The sequence below is a fragment of the Hyla sarda genome, chromosome 1 (genome assembly GCF_029499605.1).
Source record: "Hyla sarda isolate aHylSar1 chromosome 1, aHylSar1.hap1, whole genome shotgun sequence".
In the NCBI taxonomy this organism is placed as follows: domain Eukaryota; kingdom Metazoa; phylum Chordata; class Amphibia; order Anura; family Hylidae; genus Hyla; species Hyla sarda.
Genome location: NC_079189.1, coordinates 345,418,573 through 345,436,688, shown reverse-complemented (window position 1 = coordinate 345,436,688; position 18,116 = coordinate 345,418,573). Strand labels below are relative to the sequence as shown.

At 41.7% G+C, this 18,116-nt stretch overlaps 1 protein-coding gene across 12 annotated transcripts in view; it reads left to right on the top strand.

The window, feature by feature from the left end:
* The window catches only part of LINGO2 (leucine rich repeat and Ig domain containing 2), a 1,627,476-nt gene that overhangs the window by 1,064,216 nt on the left and 545,144 nt on the right, over positions 1-18,116 (top strand). For 7 of the 12 annotated variants that reach the window (XM_056520965.1, XM_056520982.1, XM_056521008.1 and 4 more), the window contains one exon: positions 10,155-10,224. The exons of the other annotated variants lie outside the window; for them this stretch is intronic. The gene's annotated coding sequence lies outside the window, so the exon portion shown is untranslated. The remainder of the gene's footprint in view (positions 1-10,154; positions 10,225-18,116) is intronic. 12 annotated transcript variants of the gene reach the window in all.

The following is an 18,116-nucleotide window of genomic DNA, read 5'->3' as shown; positions in this document are numbered from 1 at the left end:
TCCGAATTTGCTACGCATTTCAGGTAAAAAAATTATCTTTGCAACGAATCCAAATATCGCTGCTATTTGATCACACGAATAGCTTCATTAAACTCCATTTAGTAAGGTACAGGCTCCAAGGCATCTAAAATGGCGGATCCACATGTGAGGACATGAGGCAAGGAACTCTAGGAATGCGGCAGGGCGGGTAGGCTGGATGACCCTGAATCACATGCAGCATGCAGCCTATCAGCAGCCAGTCACCCCTGTGAGGTTACAGCCCTATATAATCGTCAGCCATCTTACAGCCAGTAACTTCAGAATTCACAGCAGCAATTCACCACAAGCCCAAATCACTGGATAAAAGCACTGACAGAGAGAGAGGGAAAGTACACTTTTAGGTGTAATACACAGCAACTCCACTGCTGTAGTTGTACAGCAACTCTAAAGCTTAAAGGGGCCAGTTAGATAGAGCAGTAAAAGCCATTGTCGCCTGCTATTAGTGCCTAATAATACTGTACTGGGCTTCTGTACAGTGATTCTGTACTGCTGCAGTTGGTTGTACAACAACTGTAAAGCTAACAGGGGCCAGTTAGGGATCAGTACGAAAGGTGTACTTTTTTTTTCCCCTGAAAAACTAATCTTGGCCTAGTTACTGTGAAAAGCCATCCAAAGTTACCCGCTTGTTTCTGTAGCCTTATACAGTTTGTGGTGGAGCGCATAGTCCTCCACTCATAAGTTTAAACTGTATGTTCACCTTCGTGGTGTAGTTTTTTTTTCCTGAAAAACTCATTTGGGCCTAGACAAAGCTACACCCTTGTTTCTGTAGTCTAATACAGTTTTAAGCGTAGTGGAGTGCATTGTCCTCCTCTCATAAGTGTAACATATACACACTCAGCTGGTGTATAAGTATGTCAGGCAGAGAAGTGCTAGGATGTGCACAGAGGAGTGGCAGATGCCTAAATTCATCAGGCGCAGGCAGAGATCACAGCAGAGTAGGGTTATGTGGGAGCAGGAGTCACAACGAGAGGTATGAGCTCCCAATGTCAGCTAGCAGTCGTGTCGACCAGCAACCCAGCAACTGTGAATGATTGGTTCACTCGGTCATCCACTTCATCCCAAGTGACATCCCACACCCCCAGTCATCAGTCGGTGGGTGCCTCAGACTCAACCCTCAGTTGGCATGGCCCTCATGCTGCTGCTGCCACCTCCAGGCTCTGTCATTGTGCCGCCATATGGTCTCCTCATGCTGATACTGCCACATCCAGGCTCTCTCATTGTGCCACCATATGGTCTCCTCATGCTGATGTTGCAACCTCCAGGCTCTGTTATTGTGCTGCCATATGGTCTCTTCATGCTGATGCTGCCACCTCCAGGCTCTCTCATTGTGCTGCCATATGATCTCCTCATGCTGATGCTTCCACCTCCACGCTCTGTCATTGTGCCACTATATGGTCTCCTCATGCTGATGCTGCCACCTCCAAGCTCTCTCATTGTGCCATGATATGGTCTCCTCATACTGATGCTGCCACCCCCAGGCTCTGTCATTGTGCCGCCATATCGTCTCCTCATGCTGATGCTACCCCCTCCAGGCTCTCTAATTGTGCCGCCATATCGTCTCCTCATGCTGATGCTACCACCTCCAGGCTCTCTCATTGTGCTGCTATTGATACTGCAAAACAGAGTTAAGGTGCTGGTCCCCAGTTGCAGAAATCCCTCTGCACTAGACCACAAGTGTGTATTGAGTATTTCCATTAGCTAAAACGTAACTTTTCTTAGGATGAAATATATGGCCCCAATTTTTTTTTTGAAATCTAACAAAAGGAAAGTTGTGCAAAAAACACCATGTGCCACCTACACCACCAAGCATTGATGCAATGCAAAGACCTCTAAAATTTTGAAGGGAACAACGTATGGTCCATTGTAACAGGTGGGGGTAAAAACTTCCCCTGTAAGGCCCTATTCTCGCACTAATAATTCCCTTTTTGGCAAGTGTTACCCACCCTAAAAAGGGCTGCCCCACACAGAAACCTCTCCCTATTTCCACCTTAAAACTGGAACAGGTAGTAGCTTGCCTCGTGGCGGACCAACCAGCTCAATGCTCACCAGAATGGGTCCTCAAAAAGATCCTCAAATTATAAAAAATTATAATAAATTGTAATTAAATAAAAATTTTATTAAAAAATCTCTTTAATCTCTTCTATTGTGACGCCCTATGGTCTCTCAACCCTGCTGCCACATTCAGACGCTCTGCTGCAGTGATTCTTATAGTGATGCCTGTAATCTGCATTTCAAACTGAACAACAGTATTATGTCATAACACAGCACACTCCCTATGCAGGTTACAACAAAGCAAAGTGTTCTACACCCCTATTGAGGCTCTCTGTAGCCATTTCTAATAGCGATTTGCCGCAAATAAATTTGAACCGAACCAAATTTTTTCAGCTGTCTACTAATGTGGGGTAACTCCCGACCTAATGTGGGGTAACTCCCGACCTAATGTGGGGGGAGCTGCCTACTATTGTGGGGGAACTGCTGACCTAATGTGGGGGGGAACTGCTGACCTAATGTGGGGGGAACTGCTGACCTAATGTGGGGGGAGCTACCTACTATTGTGGGGGAACTGCTGACCTAATGTGGGGGAGCTGCCTACTATTGTGGGGGAACTGCTGACCTAATGTGGGAGAGCTGCCTACTAATGTGGGGGAACTGCTGACATAATGTGGGGGAGCTGCCTACTATTGTGGGGGAACTGCCGACCTAATGTGGGGGAACTACAACCTAATGTGGGGGAACTGCAATCTAATGTGGGGGAACTGCCTACTAATGTTAGGAAGTTGGCAACCTAATGTGGGGGAACTGCCAACCTAATGTGGGGGAACTGCCAACCTAATATGGGGGAACTGCAACCTAATGTGGGGGAACCTGCTGCCTACCTAATGTGGGGGGAACTATACTGCCTACCTGATGTGGGGGGAACTACAAGGTACTGTACATCGCGGTAGAAGGGGTAGTCTTATACGGGGAGTATATCCCAAACTCTATATTTTAACTGTAAAAGTTGGGGGTCGTCTTATACGCCCAGTCGTCTTATACGCCGGCATATACGGTACTATTTTTCTGTAACCTCACTTTCTTGGGCAGGAGATGGCACCAGAATGTGAAGAAGGCAATCCAGTGCAAGCAGTGTGATGCTCTGGGCATCATATCATTTTTCTTTGAAACATCCCACCTATCTAAACATGTGTTGCAGACCAAACCCTTCATGATAATAATATTCCCTGATGGCAGGGGTCTCTTTCAGCAGGATACTGCAGCCTGCCACAGCATAAAAAATGTTCAGAAATGGTTTGAGGAACATAACAAGATATTGGCTTGGACTTCAGATTTTACAGATCTCAATCTTAGTGAAGTGGTGAAAAAACAAGTCTGATCAATGGAGGCTCTTCCTCAGTTATTTATAGATGTTTGCAGGGTACAAAGAGGACCAACAATATCAAGTACATGGCTTTAACGTATAGGTCAGTGCTATACAGTACCGGATGACAAAAGAATTTGTGCTATGAGTTAAAGGGGAACTCTGGTGTAGACAAGTAGAAAGCAAATGTTTTCAAATCAACTGGTGCCTGAAAGTTAAACAATCCTTCCAGTACTTATTAGCTGCTGTACAAAACAGAGATATTTGTCAATTTATTTTCTGTCTGACATCAGTGCTCTCTGCTCACACCTCTGTCCCTGTCAGGAACTGTCTAGATTAGAATCATATCCTCATAGAAAACCTCTCCTGCTCTAGACAGTTCCTGACATGGACAGAGGTGTCAGTAGAGAGCACTGTGGTCAGACAGAAAATAACTTCACAAAATTCTCTGTAGTATATCTGTAGTATACAGCAGCTGATAAGTACTAGAAGGGTTAAGATTTTTTAATAGAAGTCATTTACAAATCTGTTTCACTTTCTTGCACCAGTTGATTTGAAAACATTTTTTTCCACCAGAGTTCCCCTTTAATGTCCATTTATTTGGAGGCAAAAGCCCACTGCAAATGAATGGTGGAGACTATTCTGCCCACAATGTATTTACTTTCTTCATTGAGAAACAGTTTGGAAATAAGTTTAAAATGTAGTTAAAGTGTATTAAATACATGTTACTATACAATAAAGCAATATTATACATATTGCCTATATAGACTCATTATCTCACTGGATTAGTTGTATTACAAAAAATGGTACCCTGGTACTAGACATCTTAGATAAGATGTCTGATCACGGGGGGTAAGATCTCCGGCTGTGCTAGTTTTCAAAGCACCCCTTCCATTCATGTCTATGGGCGAGACAGAGATACAGCATTCATGTATACCTGGATCTCCCATAGAGACATATGGAGGGGTGTGATCACAATTTCAGGCTGTGGTCGCCAGTAATCTGGCACTGAGTGGAGATTGCTCTGTGCATGTGTCAGGAGATTGCAAGGAGTCCTAGTGGCTGTTTAGGGGATAAGAAGTCTAGTAGCAGAGTACTCCTTTAAAAAAGGAAAACCTTTGATCACAGGGCATATTATGCAGGACTGTATAGCAGACATCAGAATATCAATTTCTAATTTAAGATGACCAGTTCATTTCATACACAGTCTTCCTCCTATAGGTAACATTAGATATGATCACATGCTATCACTAGTTAGAGTAAAGGAGCGACCAAAATGATTAACTAGCAGAAACATTAAAAGCTGTGTCAGAAAAGTGAAGGGTAATAAATACTACCATTGTCTCTGTCTTTCTCCCTTCCTCTCTCTCTCTCTCTCTCTCTCTCTCTCTCTCTCTCTCTCTCACTCACGTTCTCTCTCTCTCTCTCTCTCACGTTCTCTCTCTCATTTCCATTGGTCTATCAGCCATCTAGACCTACATCTGGCAGGTTATTTCAAGGTTCAACCTAAACAGCCAGGTTAAGCCACTCACTGTACCCCTGAGTACAATACTGCCACACATTGTACTCCTGAATACAATACTGCCACACACTGCACCCTCTGAATATAATACTACCACACATTGTACCCTTGAATATAATACTGCCACACACTGTACCCCTGAATACAATACTGCCACACACTGTACACTCTGAATATATTACTGCCATACACTGTACCCACTGAATATAATACTGCCATACACTGTACCCTCTGGATATAAAACTGTCACACACTGTATCCCTGAATATAATACTGCCACACACGGTACCCTCTGAATATATTATTGCCACACACTGTACCCTCTGAATGTAATACTGCCGCACACTGTACCCCTGAATATAGAACTGCCACACACTGTACCCCTGAATATATTACTGCCACCCACTGTGCCAAACACTATACTCCCTGAACATAATACTGCCACACTGGGCCCCTGGTATATTACTGCCACATACTATGCCCCTGGTATATTACTATATTATGCCACTGTGCCCCCAGAATTAATGATGCCCCTGTGCCCCCAGAATTAATGATGCCACTGTGGCCCCAGAATTAATGATGCCACTATGCCCCCAGAATAAATGATGCCACTATGTCCCCAGAATTAAATGTGCTACTGTCTCCCAGAATTAACCCCTTAATGACGCAGCCCTTTTTCACCTTAAGGACTGAGCCCTTTTTCGCAATTCTGACCACCGTCCCGTTATGAATTAATAACGCGAAAACGCCTTTACCAAATATTCTGATTCTGAGGTTGTTTTTTCGTGACATATTCTACTTTATTTTGGTGGTAAATTTTCGGTGCTACTTGCATCCTTTTTTTGGTGAAAAATCCCAAAATTTCATGAAAAGTTAGCATTTTTCTAATTTTGAAGCTCTCCACTTGTAAGGAAAATGGATATTCGCAATAAATTTTATTTTTCTTCACAAATACAATATGTCCACTTTATGTTTGCATCATAAAATGGACATATTTTTGCTTTTTGAAAAAATTAGAGGGCTTCAAAGTAGAGCCGCAATTAAAAAAAAAATCATGAAAATTTCTAAATCTGAAGGGACAGATGTTACAGAACTACAACTCCCAGCATGCCTGGGCAGTCGAGGCATGCTGAGAGTTGTAGTTTGGCAACATCTGGAGGGCTACCGTTTGGGCACCACTGTAACAGTGGTCTCCAAACTGTGACCCTCCAGATGTTGCAAAACTACAACTCCCAGCATGCCCAGAAAGCCTTTGGCTCCTATCCCTTAGGCTGGATCAGCCCGGAATTGGAGAAAATCGCATGTCTGAATTGACATGCGATTTTCTCCGATCGCCGACATGGGGGGGTCTTAGGACCCCCCTGGGCGATGTGGTGGGATGAAATCATTCAGCAGGCATCCTGATCCGATCCCCAACCGGCTAGCGGCGGGGACCGTAATTCCCACGGGCGTATCCATACGCCCTCAGTCCCAGAGGACTCGGGATGCAGGGCGTATGGATACGCCCTGTGTCCTGAACAGGTTAAGGATGCCACTATGCCCCACGAATTAATGATGCCACTGTCCCCCAGAATTAATGATGCTGTTGTGCCCCCAGAATTAATGATGCCACTATGCCCCCAGAATTAATGATCCCGCTGTGTCCCCAGAATTAATAATGCCGCTGTGCCCCCAGAATTAATAATGCCGCTGTGCCCCCAGAATTAATGATGACACTGTGCACCCAGAATTAATTATGCCGCTGTGTCCCCAGAATTAATGATGCTACTGTGCCCCCAAAATTAATGATGCCGCTGTGCCCCTAGAATAAAAAATACTTCTGTGCCCCCAGAATTAATGATGCCACTGTGCCCCCAGAATTAATGATGCCTCTGTCCCCCAGAATTAATGATGCCACTTTGCCCCAGAATTAATGATGCTGCTGTGCCCCCAGAATTAATGATGCTGCTGTGCCCCCAGAATTAATTATGCCGCTGTGCCCCCAGAATTAATTATGCCACTTTCCCCCAGAAATAATGATGCCACTACTCCCCCAGTATTAATTATGCCACTGTCCCCCAGAATGAATTATGCCGCTGTGCCCCCAGAATTAATGATGTTGCTGTGCCCCCAGAACTAATGATGGCGTTGTGCCCCAAGAACTAATTATGCCGCTGTGACCACAGAATTAATGATGTCCCTGTGCCCCCACATGAACTTTGCCACTGTGACTCTCCAGCTAATGCAAACTACAACTCCCATCATGCACAGACAGAAGATTATGATGGGAGTTGTAGTTCTAAAACACTGCAGAGTCACATGTGGGGGAACACAATTTGTTTACCTGAGCTTTGGCTCCCGTCCCAGGTCCCACGCTGCTCCACTGCTTTGGCCTCTTCTAGTCAGGCCTGGCCAGAGAAGATGATGCAGGCAGTGCTAATCATGCCACCTGCATCACGGGAGAAACGCCAGGGGGGCAGGCAGGAAACACAGTGTGTCCTTGCTCTGAGCTGTGGCTATTCATTAGTATCAGTGTCTTAAAGACACCTATACAAATGAATGAGGTGAGATCCGGTGGGAGGTCTGGATGACTGGCAGCTGCGGTCCGGATCTGGACTGCGGTCCACCAGTTGAATACACCTGGTCTATAGTGTTATAGATGTATGGCACGTGTATGCGTAAGTCTAGACCTATTTGTATTCCTATTTTGCAGATATTCAGATGGCTTATTTAACTTCAAAGAATACATCCTGGTCCTGTAAGGTAGCTGTAATTTCTTCCCTATCCTTTTCTGATTAAGTCCTGTAACAAAAGCTGTCATCTTACACAAGCTACTGCCATAAATATTTATGACCCTGACTTTATTAGAATCCTTTTTGACAGATGTTTCATTTGTTGACAGAATATTATTTATACCTGTTAACAACACCTGCTTTTACATCAGAGTGTGATTTTGATGAAATGCTACTACATACATTTTTTGTCACCTCTTGCTCAATTTTCATTTAACACCTTAGGAACATGAACCATTTCCGCAGATTATTCTACTATTGCTCGACTATTTTGATCCCTAGATGTTTTCAAAAACAATAATATGTCACCGTGAACCTTGAAAAGTACATTCAATCTTAGATATTGCGTACTTACTTTATTAAATCATATTGTTAACAAATATATTTACATTATTACATATATAAAATAAACAGGGACATATAGAGTAATGCTAATTTAAAGGATAATAGAGGAAAACATTTACATTCTTTTTTCTTCTGTTTTTATTTCTCCGTTCATTCCACCAGTGTTTGGATGAGGCTACTATAATGCTGTGTTCATTCATGTGTGGGTAAGGGGTATTTAGTGCAAATACTTAGCTACCTACAACATACTTGTATTAGCCCTGAATATAAGTTCATTTTGCATTTAAGAGATTGGCCCTGATTTACTAAGAGTGGAGAGTAGTTTTCTTTGTTGGCTTCAATTCCCTGTTTTTTAATTTTTTTTTACACATGTTCTGATCTGTTGGGTTTTCCTCAGCTCAAATCCACCACATTTTATGAAAATTTCGAGGGAATGCCCCTTTTTGACACCCCCTCCCATTCCCCAATGACCACACCCCTTTTAAGCTGATCTGGTGTTTTACAATTCTGGCACTGGAGGAATTTCTGGTGCAGTGCGCCAGAATCTAGCACACAACTCGACAAAACAGGTCGGGTTTACAATAGAAAATAAGGGCCATTGTCTTCTATTAAGACATGTGGACATTTTTGTTTAGTTTAGTTTAGTTAGTTTCTTGAAATCACTTCAAGTTGTCTAATATTCTCTCTGTCCTTTGTCTTGTTCTTTCTCTTCCTCTTTCCCTGTCTCTTTTTCTCCCTTTTCTCTATCCATCCTGCTCTCTTTTTCTCTCTTCCTCTCTTCTTTTCCCTCTTTTCTTTATCTATTTTCCTGTCTCCCTTTCTTCCATTCTCTCTTTTTCTCCCTTGAAGGGCTTTTCCCATTTTGCAAAGTTATCTTCTATGCATAGGATGTTGATAACAGGGACCCAAGTCTTCCATTAGAATGGAGTGGCTGGTCGCACATCCACACCGCCATTCCATTTTCTATGGGAACCCTAAAGGCAGAAGTATGCTGTGCTCAGCTATCGGCAGTATCTCCTATAGAGAATGAATGGAGAAGCAACACCTATGAACAATCTACCACACCATTCTATTCGAGACTCAAGTCCCTGTTCTCAAGATCCTGAGGGGGTCCAACCTCCGGATAACTTTGCAAAATGGGGCCGTCACGCCCCCTCCCATGGACTTGAATTGAGGGGGCATGGTCGTGACGTCTTGAGCGGGGCATGACCGTGACATCACAAGCCTCTGGCGCGGCACCCGACACTCTTAAAGAACGCCAGGCGCAGCAGGGGGATTGCGGGTGTTTCCAGCAGCGGGACCCTTGTGATCAGACATCTTATCCCCTATCCTTTGGATAGGGGACAAGATGTCTATGAGCAAAGTACCCCTTTAAACTCTCTCTCTAGCCCACTTTAGTTTTCTCTCTCTCTCCTTTTCCCTTTTCTCTCCCTCTTCTCGTACTCCCTTTCACCTTAATCTGGTATTAAAATAACATGTTCATATATGTGAAGCCGACTCTTTAGCCAATGTCTGCCTATTTTTTTTTTGGATTGATGTAGTTTTTCCGGAGTTGAGCATCCCTTGCAGATTTTCACTGTACATCCTCCCTGGTTTTTTCATGCACTCATCTTGTTTTTTATTTTCTTTATTCTTTTTATAATAGATATGGGAGGGCCTGTAAAACATACTTTACATTTTGTGACTCCGTCACTTAAGCTGAAGTATTTTGCCTGAGGTTATGCGAAGAGCTGACAGTGCTTCAGTGAAAAATCAGCTGCTTCAGTTGTCACACATGTCTATCCACGGCAGCTGTGCAGCTGCACAATTTTGTAGTTTATCATTTTATCTTAAAACAGCAATTTCCTTGTTCAATTAGCACTTGTTAACCTCTGAGGTTTCTTTAGTAATGCACAGCTCCCGCACATTTATGTTGATTCATCTGTACCAATATTGATACATTACAGCATCTCTTCTGTTATTTTTAATGTGTGTCTTTTACTTAGCGCAAAAAAGCTTTGATTCCTGATAAGTGTGATCATGTATCTAATTAACATCCGCAGTCGGTTGTTTTGTGTGAGTTTTATGCTTTAAAAAGGGCAGTCATGACTAAAAGCTATTAATTGTGACTTTTCAACAGAGTGGAAACATCTGAGCCGAGATAATAGAATATAAGTAAAGTCAACGAAAGCTGCAGTATCCAAACAGAGGTAATGTGGAAGGACAATGTTTCCTTTTATTTGCAGCGTTTTAGACAAATCAGTTATACATGTGCATTATGCTGTCGATACAAGTAAAACTGCATTATTGTACTGCCATTCAGAGAACACAGTGCAGATGTGTCTGTGATATCTATCAACAATAACAATGTCAAATGTTCAAATCAACGTAGTTATCATAGAGACAAAACATCTTAACATCAGCTATAGCAAAGAATGTCTTTATTTTCTAGCACTGGAGTGTATATACAATAATAAGTACCTTGGAGTGGCCCATAACCTGAAAACTCTAGAACATGTGCCGTGCATTAGATACTATGGGCCTCATTTACTAAGAGTGTAGGGTTCTTACTAGAGTGGAATGTTGTTTCAAACTTGTAGGTTTCCTCTATGTACTATGAGGATCACAGATTTACAAGTTGGGAACATTTTCTGACCAGCTTTTTCTAGGTGGAAATTTCCAGCCATTTATTTACAGGATTTTCTGTGAATTCAATAGTTAATAGGTCAGGTTTAGAAACAACGCCCCATTTTGGGCCTGCTATGCCCCCTTTGCGACAGACCATTCCCCTTTTTTGGCTTTTCACAATGCAATGTTGGGTTAGTTAGATTTTCCTGGTTCACTTTGTCGCACAGTGTTTGAGACATGTCTCACTGTGCACCAAAATAACTTGGAAATAACGAATGGTTTTTATCTTAGTAAATGAAAGCCTATATGTATAAGAGTGCATGTGAAATGAGTGTTGGATATGCTATTTTCATTCTACAGCTAGTAATGGAATCTAGGACAGTAACCCAAGGTATCCTTGGCCATTCTCATACTGCTCAGTATTAAGCTACTTCTTCTCTCTTGCACTGTACATTGTTGTCCCTTGCTGTTTCTAAATGCCTTATTACTTTTTTGTATTTCTCATAATTCTTTATTTAAATGTTTGTTCAACATTTCGTACCCCTGCCTAGTATTCTTTGCATTACAGTGTCCCTGCCATTAGAAAACTTTGGACACGTTATGAGACATGAGTCTGGAGTGTGAGCGTTCCAGCCCCCCACCAATCTCTAAAATAAGTTGGCAGATGCACGCAGCTAAGCGCTTCATTCCCCGGCTCACTGCCTTTTCTGTCTCACTGAATGAGACAAGCTCCATAAACTCATAATGGGGCTCGTCTTGTGCAGCAAGATGGAATTTGCAGCGGCTCCCAGCTCATTTTAGAGATCAGTGGGTGTCTAAACACTTACAGCATCATCAAAATGTTTGACATGTCTCTGTGACACGTCAATAAGTTGTTCTAATCACAGGGACACTTTACACAATTGTCTTGTTGAAGATGAAGTTTTATGTATATTGACGCAAGATAAGCAACTCAATTCAGCAGGAATCACAATTACACAAATTACTTTTTGTGATTATTTTCAGATTTCACTTTAGTTCACTGAGTGACCTAGAGGTTAGCAACAATGCTCACAGCTTCCACTCCCTACTTTGGGTGCTCTTCACCAGCGGCTGGCTCAGTGTATTTTACAGAAGCAGGGACTGTTTGACAGTAGTACTTGCTAATGTACATATTTTGCATGGGTATTACAGGCCCCTAGGGACCCAAATCTGAAACAAATTTAGTCAGATTTAATTAAATGAATCTCGAGAGACTCGATCATCTCTAATATTGACCATATACGTTCAGTGGTACCTCACTCTAGCACTAATGCCCTTCTTCATGATCTCTTTTAAGTTTTTTTTTTAAATATCTTTAAGAAATGTCATTTTAAATTTGTGCTGTACTCTCTGTAATCAGTATTTACCCTAGTTGAATCTCTGGCATATCTCAATCTTCCTACCTAAACCTTGTAGGAATTGTGACAGAAGACAGACTAATGCAGGAAGAAAGTACCGTATTTATCGGCGTATAACACGCACTTTTTAGGCTAAAATTTTTAGCCTAAAGTCTGTGTGCGTGTTATACGCCGATACACCCCCAGGAAAGGCAGGGGAGAGAGGCCATCGCTGCCCGCTTCTCTCCCCCTGCCTTTCCTGGGGTCTAGAGCGCTGCTGTCGGCCCTTCTCACCCCCTGGCTATCGGCGTCGCTGCCCGTTCTGTCCCCCTGACTATCGGTGCCGGCGCCCCATTGCCGGCGCCGATAGCCAGGGGGAGAGAAGCGGCGCCGACAGCCAGGGGGAGAGAAGGGGCAGCGGCACCCATTGCCGGCACCGCTGCCCCGTTGCCTCCCCCCATCCCCGGTGGCATAATTACCTGAGTCGGGTCCGCGCTGCTGCAGGCCTCCGGCGTGCGTTCCCGGCGTCATTGCTATGCGCTGAACGGCGCGGCGCATGACGTCAGTGCGCCGCGCCGCGCATAGCAACGACGCAGGGGATGCACGCCGGAGGCCTGCAGCGGCGCCGATAGCCAGGGGGTGAGAAGGGCCGACAGCAGCGCTCTAGACCCCAGGAAAGGCAGGGGGAGAGAAGCGGGCAGCGACGGCCTCTCTCCCCCTGCCTTTCCTGGGGGTATATCGGGGTATACACGCGCACACACGCACCCTCATTTTATCATGGATATTTGGGTAAAAAACTTTTTTTACCCAAATATCCTTGGTAAAATGAGGGTTATAGGCCGGTGCGTGGTATACCCCGATAAATACGGTAAGTGTGTGGTATGAAGATAACAAAAAAAAACCACTGTAACACCCTCCCTAATAGTATTAGACCCGTAAGTGTGACTCCAAAATAAACATAAAAAAAGAAACAAAAAGAAGCCCAAAGAGTCACTTGTACAAAAATTAAAATAAACACATTTTATTGATATGCACTCAAATTAGATACACACCACACATAGAGAGGAAAACAATGCTTCACAAAAAGCGGCAAAACTGGATACTCTGCAGCAGGGATGGTAATATGGGGGTATTGCATATAGGCCAATAATCATGCGCTATACATAAATACAGACACCAATCTATATAGTAGCAGCATAGTATTAAAACAATATGGGAAGTGCAAAGTGCAAATTAAACAAGGTGCTGTATACTAAGATGTATAGGACCTATACACCAACAATAAAGTGCATAATAATGAGAGATACATTTTGCATGATACCCACAACAAGATACAAAGAACACAGAAAGACTGCAGGGACCGGGTTGCCGCCACTCCAATTTATATAATTTTTAAATTCTTGTACTACTTTAAAAATGTGCTAACTTTTCTTAACAAAACTAATATGAATAAAATTGTCCTTTATTGACCTCTGAATTTTTTTTTAATTTTCCCATATTCAGGGATGTATGAGGGCACATCTTGTGAGCTGTGATCTGTAGTTTTTATCAGTACCAGTTTTGTTTTGATGAGACTCTTTGATCACTTTTTATAAAAAAAAATATGATGTTAATGATTAATATCAGTATTTTTGTGTTTGATATTTTTCTTACGTTTATGCCGTTTACCATGTGGGATCATAAACATTATATTTTAATAGATTTTCTCCAAAACAACACAATCCCTGGAAGACATCGACAACTTTTGCTTGCTAGAGCTGCTGTTATTACTGCCACTAGGTGCTGGGCTGCTGCTGCTACCTGTACTGGTAATGGCACTGTCACCAACATTTTTGTGGCAGAGGACATGGCAGGGGTGCTCTTTTCCTCTGCCAATCATTTTTTTTTTTTTTTCATTGAAAAAGATTTGAAAGTTATTGCAATGCTTTTGGGTTGATCATCACTCACCAATTAATTAAGTAGTAGAGAAACTGCCAGTCAACTTTCCCTTAATGTTTTTAATGCGTAGTTATGTAAAACCAAGGTAGAAATGCTATATGTTTGATTAAACCCAGAAAATACCGGTAACTTGGCTTAAAGTGCATATTCCACATTCAATGCTATAAATGCATATTTATTTTAAACCTAAATAGAAATACTAAATGTTTTATTAAACCAGAAAATACAGTCAGCTTGGCCAAAAATGCGTATTGCACGTGAGAGTGATCTCAACCCTTTCAAAACATATTCACGTTAAATCCAGGAAGAAATACTATGGCCCTGATTTACTAAAGTCCAACCGAACAGCCCGACTGAGCTAGCCGGCAACTTTCACTTTCACTTTTAGCCGTGCGGCTCAGCTCTGAGCGCGCGGCTAAAGGGTTAATAGCGCGCGGCGCCGCGATCAGCGCTGCACACTATTAGAGGCGGGTCCCGGCTTCACTATGACGCCGGGCCCGCCGTGATATGATGCGGGGTTATATATATATATATATAGAATACAGTATATATATTTACTGTTTTACAGTTCTACACAAGGATTTTTAGAATATGCAATGCATTTTAAACTTTAAAATATGCCTTTCATTGGATATATATATATATATATATATATATATATATATATATATATATATATATATATATACCGTATATACTCGAGTATAAGCCATCGGCTGTCCGGGCATGCTGGGAGTTGTAGTTTTGAAACATCTGGAGGTCCGCAGGTTGAAGACCACTGCCCGGGCCTTCGTCATCATCCAGCCCCCCCTCCCCCCTTTAGTTTTGTACTCACCTCCGCTCGGCGGGACGTTAGGGTGAGCTGGTCCGGGCCATCTGTGCTGCAGGAATGTCCGGTGGGGAGGGATAGTCGTTCCGGGCTGTCCATCTTCACCGGGGGGCCTCTTCTCCGCGCTTCGTGCCCGGCCCCGAAATAATGACGTTGTCTTTACGACGACGCACAGGGACGTTGCTCATGAACAACAGGCAACACTTCTGCTATAATAGCACCATGTGAAAGTTCAACGAGTTGCTTTTCCTCACCTTGCTCATCTAGTTGGAATCATTGCTTTATGAAAGGGAGTAATTTATGTTACCGTAGAAGAATATATGTTATGCTCAATAGGTGACTCACTTTGTTGTGGATACTGTTCATCTTATCAGTGAAATCAACATTTGTTTTATTTATTTGTTTATTTATTTTTATTTTATATTTTTTCCATTTTGAATAGAGCCCACTTGTCCTTATTCATATGGTACATATTTCCAAATAAGAAGCCTATAAAATTCCCTCAACAAAAGCATGTTAGGACTTAGGAACCAGAAGTCTATAAATATTTTTTTCCTGCCCTTCAATCACAGAAGACTTTCCACCCCATGAGAAATACTGGTGGTCAACTTCGAGTCATCTTGAAGAAAATAAGAAGTGACATGAATGTAAGCAGATCCTCCCATTGGAACAATAGGGGACATTTATCAAAACCTATCTAGAGGAAAAGCTGTTGAATTGCCCATAGCCACCAATCAGATCACTTCTTTATTTGTTAAAAGGCCTCTGAAAAATGAAAGAAGCGATTTGATTGGTTGCTATGGGCAACTTAGCAACTTTTCCTCTGTACAGGTTTTGATATATCTTCCCAACGTTAAATTGTTCATTAATGTTAACAGAGGTATAAGAAATATAATGCCTATCTATACACAAAAGGTTCTTTACTGTAGCTATGGCTCTGGTATTTGAAGCAGTTTCAAGGATTTTATTATTCACAAGTCTCCTTAGCTTTGTCACTTACCATGGTGACCTACTTCTTGGGATCATCTTGCCGACCAAAAGCACTGTTTGCTTGCTACAGCTAAAGAAATGTTTAGCTTGATAAGGGTTTTAACTGTTTTGGAAATGTTCTTGACATCTTCAGATAGTGTGCTTCTGGTGTGTTTCAAAGGCATAAGAAAAAATAGGCTAGTAGCAACCAATATATATGTCAAGTCTGCCCAGAGAAGATTTGCAACTCAAAAAGTACTCTGTTGATAAAAAAAAAAGCTAATTTGGCAATTCGAACCCTCCGCAGAAATTACTTCAACTCTTCAGTGTGTCCCTTTGGACCTTTGGCAAGCTACCTGACCTGTCTCTTTTAACATGACATTTGTCACTCCACAATGCTAAAATAAGGAATAGAGATGAGTGAATTAATTTGGAACAAATTAAAATTATTTAAACAAAAATATTTTTAATTTTGAATCCCAATTTTTTTTTAATTCACAATAAGCATATATGTACAGGAGGAGATAATCCAGAGCTGTACTTTCTTGTAAATCCTGCCCCTGTACTTTCTTACCATTAGGCTTACATTGTATGCCTGCTGCTCAGTTAATATATATTGAGCAGGGCATCGCCACTTGCATTCTTAGACTCACTGAATCAGCACTGTGCCAAACCCAATGAGTGTTCACTGAGCAAGAGGCATACAGCCTATGTCGTTTTCATTGCACCCTAGTGGGAGGTGACATTAAATCTATTTAGAAGAGCAGGAACCTCTGCCATGCATCTCCACTTAACTTCTTACACTGAGCATATACCAACCATGGCATCTGCCCAGTGTGTGGTTTCCATGTCTCCCTAGTGTAGTGCACCACAAAATCTGTGTAGAAGAGCATTGGCTTCTATCAGCTATTCATCCCTGCTTACTGTGTGGAGGTACAGTAAGTGCTGATTCTATGCATTACCACGTACCTCCTCACCCTGATCCTTTGCCCTCTGGTCAAGTGGGTGTAGGACCAAAACTGATTTTCTGTTGAATTTTATACTAATGAGTTTAGGCATTATACAAAGCTTAACTGATCAACATGGCAAATCCCTATTTTATGTTATTTGCCACCTATTAAAATTGTTTGAAAAATAAACATTTAACTTTTAGCCTACAGACTGCTAACCCTTTGCTACTAGCAAAAGTTGTGATCCTTAATTTATGAACCAGAACTGTGCCCATTGTTCCAAAGGAGATTCAAAATTATTGTTTTCTACATGGATAGTTGATTTGCTTTTTCTATCAGTTTTTATGCTTTTTAGATATTTGTTGTCCTGTGATAATTAAATCAGTAGTAGTAACTTTTAAAAATCCTGCACTGTCATTGTTCTACCTACCAACTAAAAAATTTGTTTAAACTACTTCAAATATTGTTCTTTTATTATTTAGTTTTTTTTAAATTTTTTTTTACTTGTATTATTCTTCTTTAGGTACATTGTTGCTGTTTTAGCCTACGGATATATGTTGAATGATCTATGTTTTTGAGTTACTTACTAGTTTGGTTATATTAATTGGTTTTAGCATGATTCATGTCTAGTAATTGTATGTGCTGATCCCAGAGAAGTATGTTGTTGCATAGCTCTTATTTCCCAGTTGTCTGTTTATCTAATGTCAGTATATGCATCTTTAAGTTAATTGTCTTTGTATCAAACTGGCCCTAGTGTGTGTCTGAGATACGGAAATCAGATTGTGAGAGCTACAGGGAAAGGGTTTTAATCTGAATGATAAAAATCACTGTACAATGCTGAAAAATATGTTGGAACTATGAAAGTGTTCAACACAAAACTATACAAGATGAGCTAGATAAAAAGAGTTTCACAAGGGCCACAATTTTCCAGGGAACTTGTATAAGCAGGAATTGGATTGATTATACAGATTAATGCAATACTATTGCCTCACATTGTTTTGTTACATCTCTGTTCTACTAGTACAGCCTGCCATGTTTATGCTGTAGAGGTACCCATTGTTTTTTCGGCAGGCCCAGCACCTGTCAGAGAACAGTCTAGATGCTGCGATCGCTGTTGATCATAGCATCTAGAGGGTTAACCTGCCAGGATCGGACTGAACTAAAAGTTCAGTCCGGCATCATCAGCTTTGACATCTTATAAAGACACAAATGTGTTTTTCCAATCATGTCCAATACTGAATACTTATTTCCATGCTAAAACATAGTTGTTTTTTTTTTTTTTTTTCTAAAGTTCTATTTTCACTTTTTTTATATGGAAAATTGACAGAAAATGATGGGAAAATGTTAGATTTTCTTTTACTTTAGCACAAGGTCCCGATGTAAAAAAATATGAAAAAAGTGAAAAGGTCTAAAGACTTTCTCAATAAATT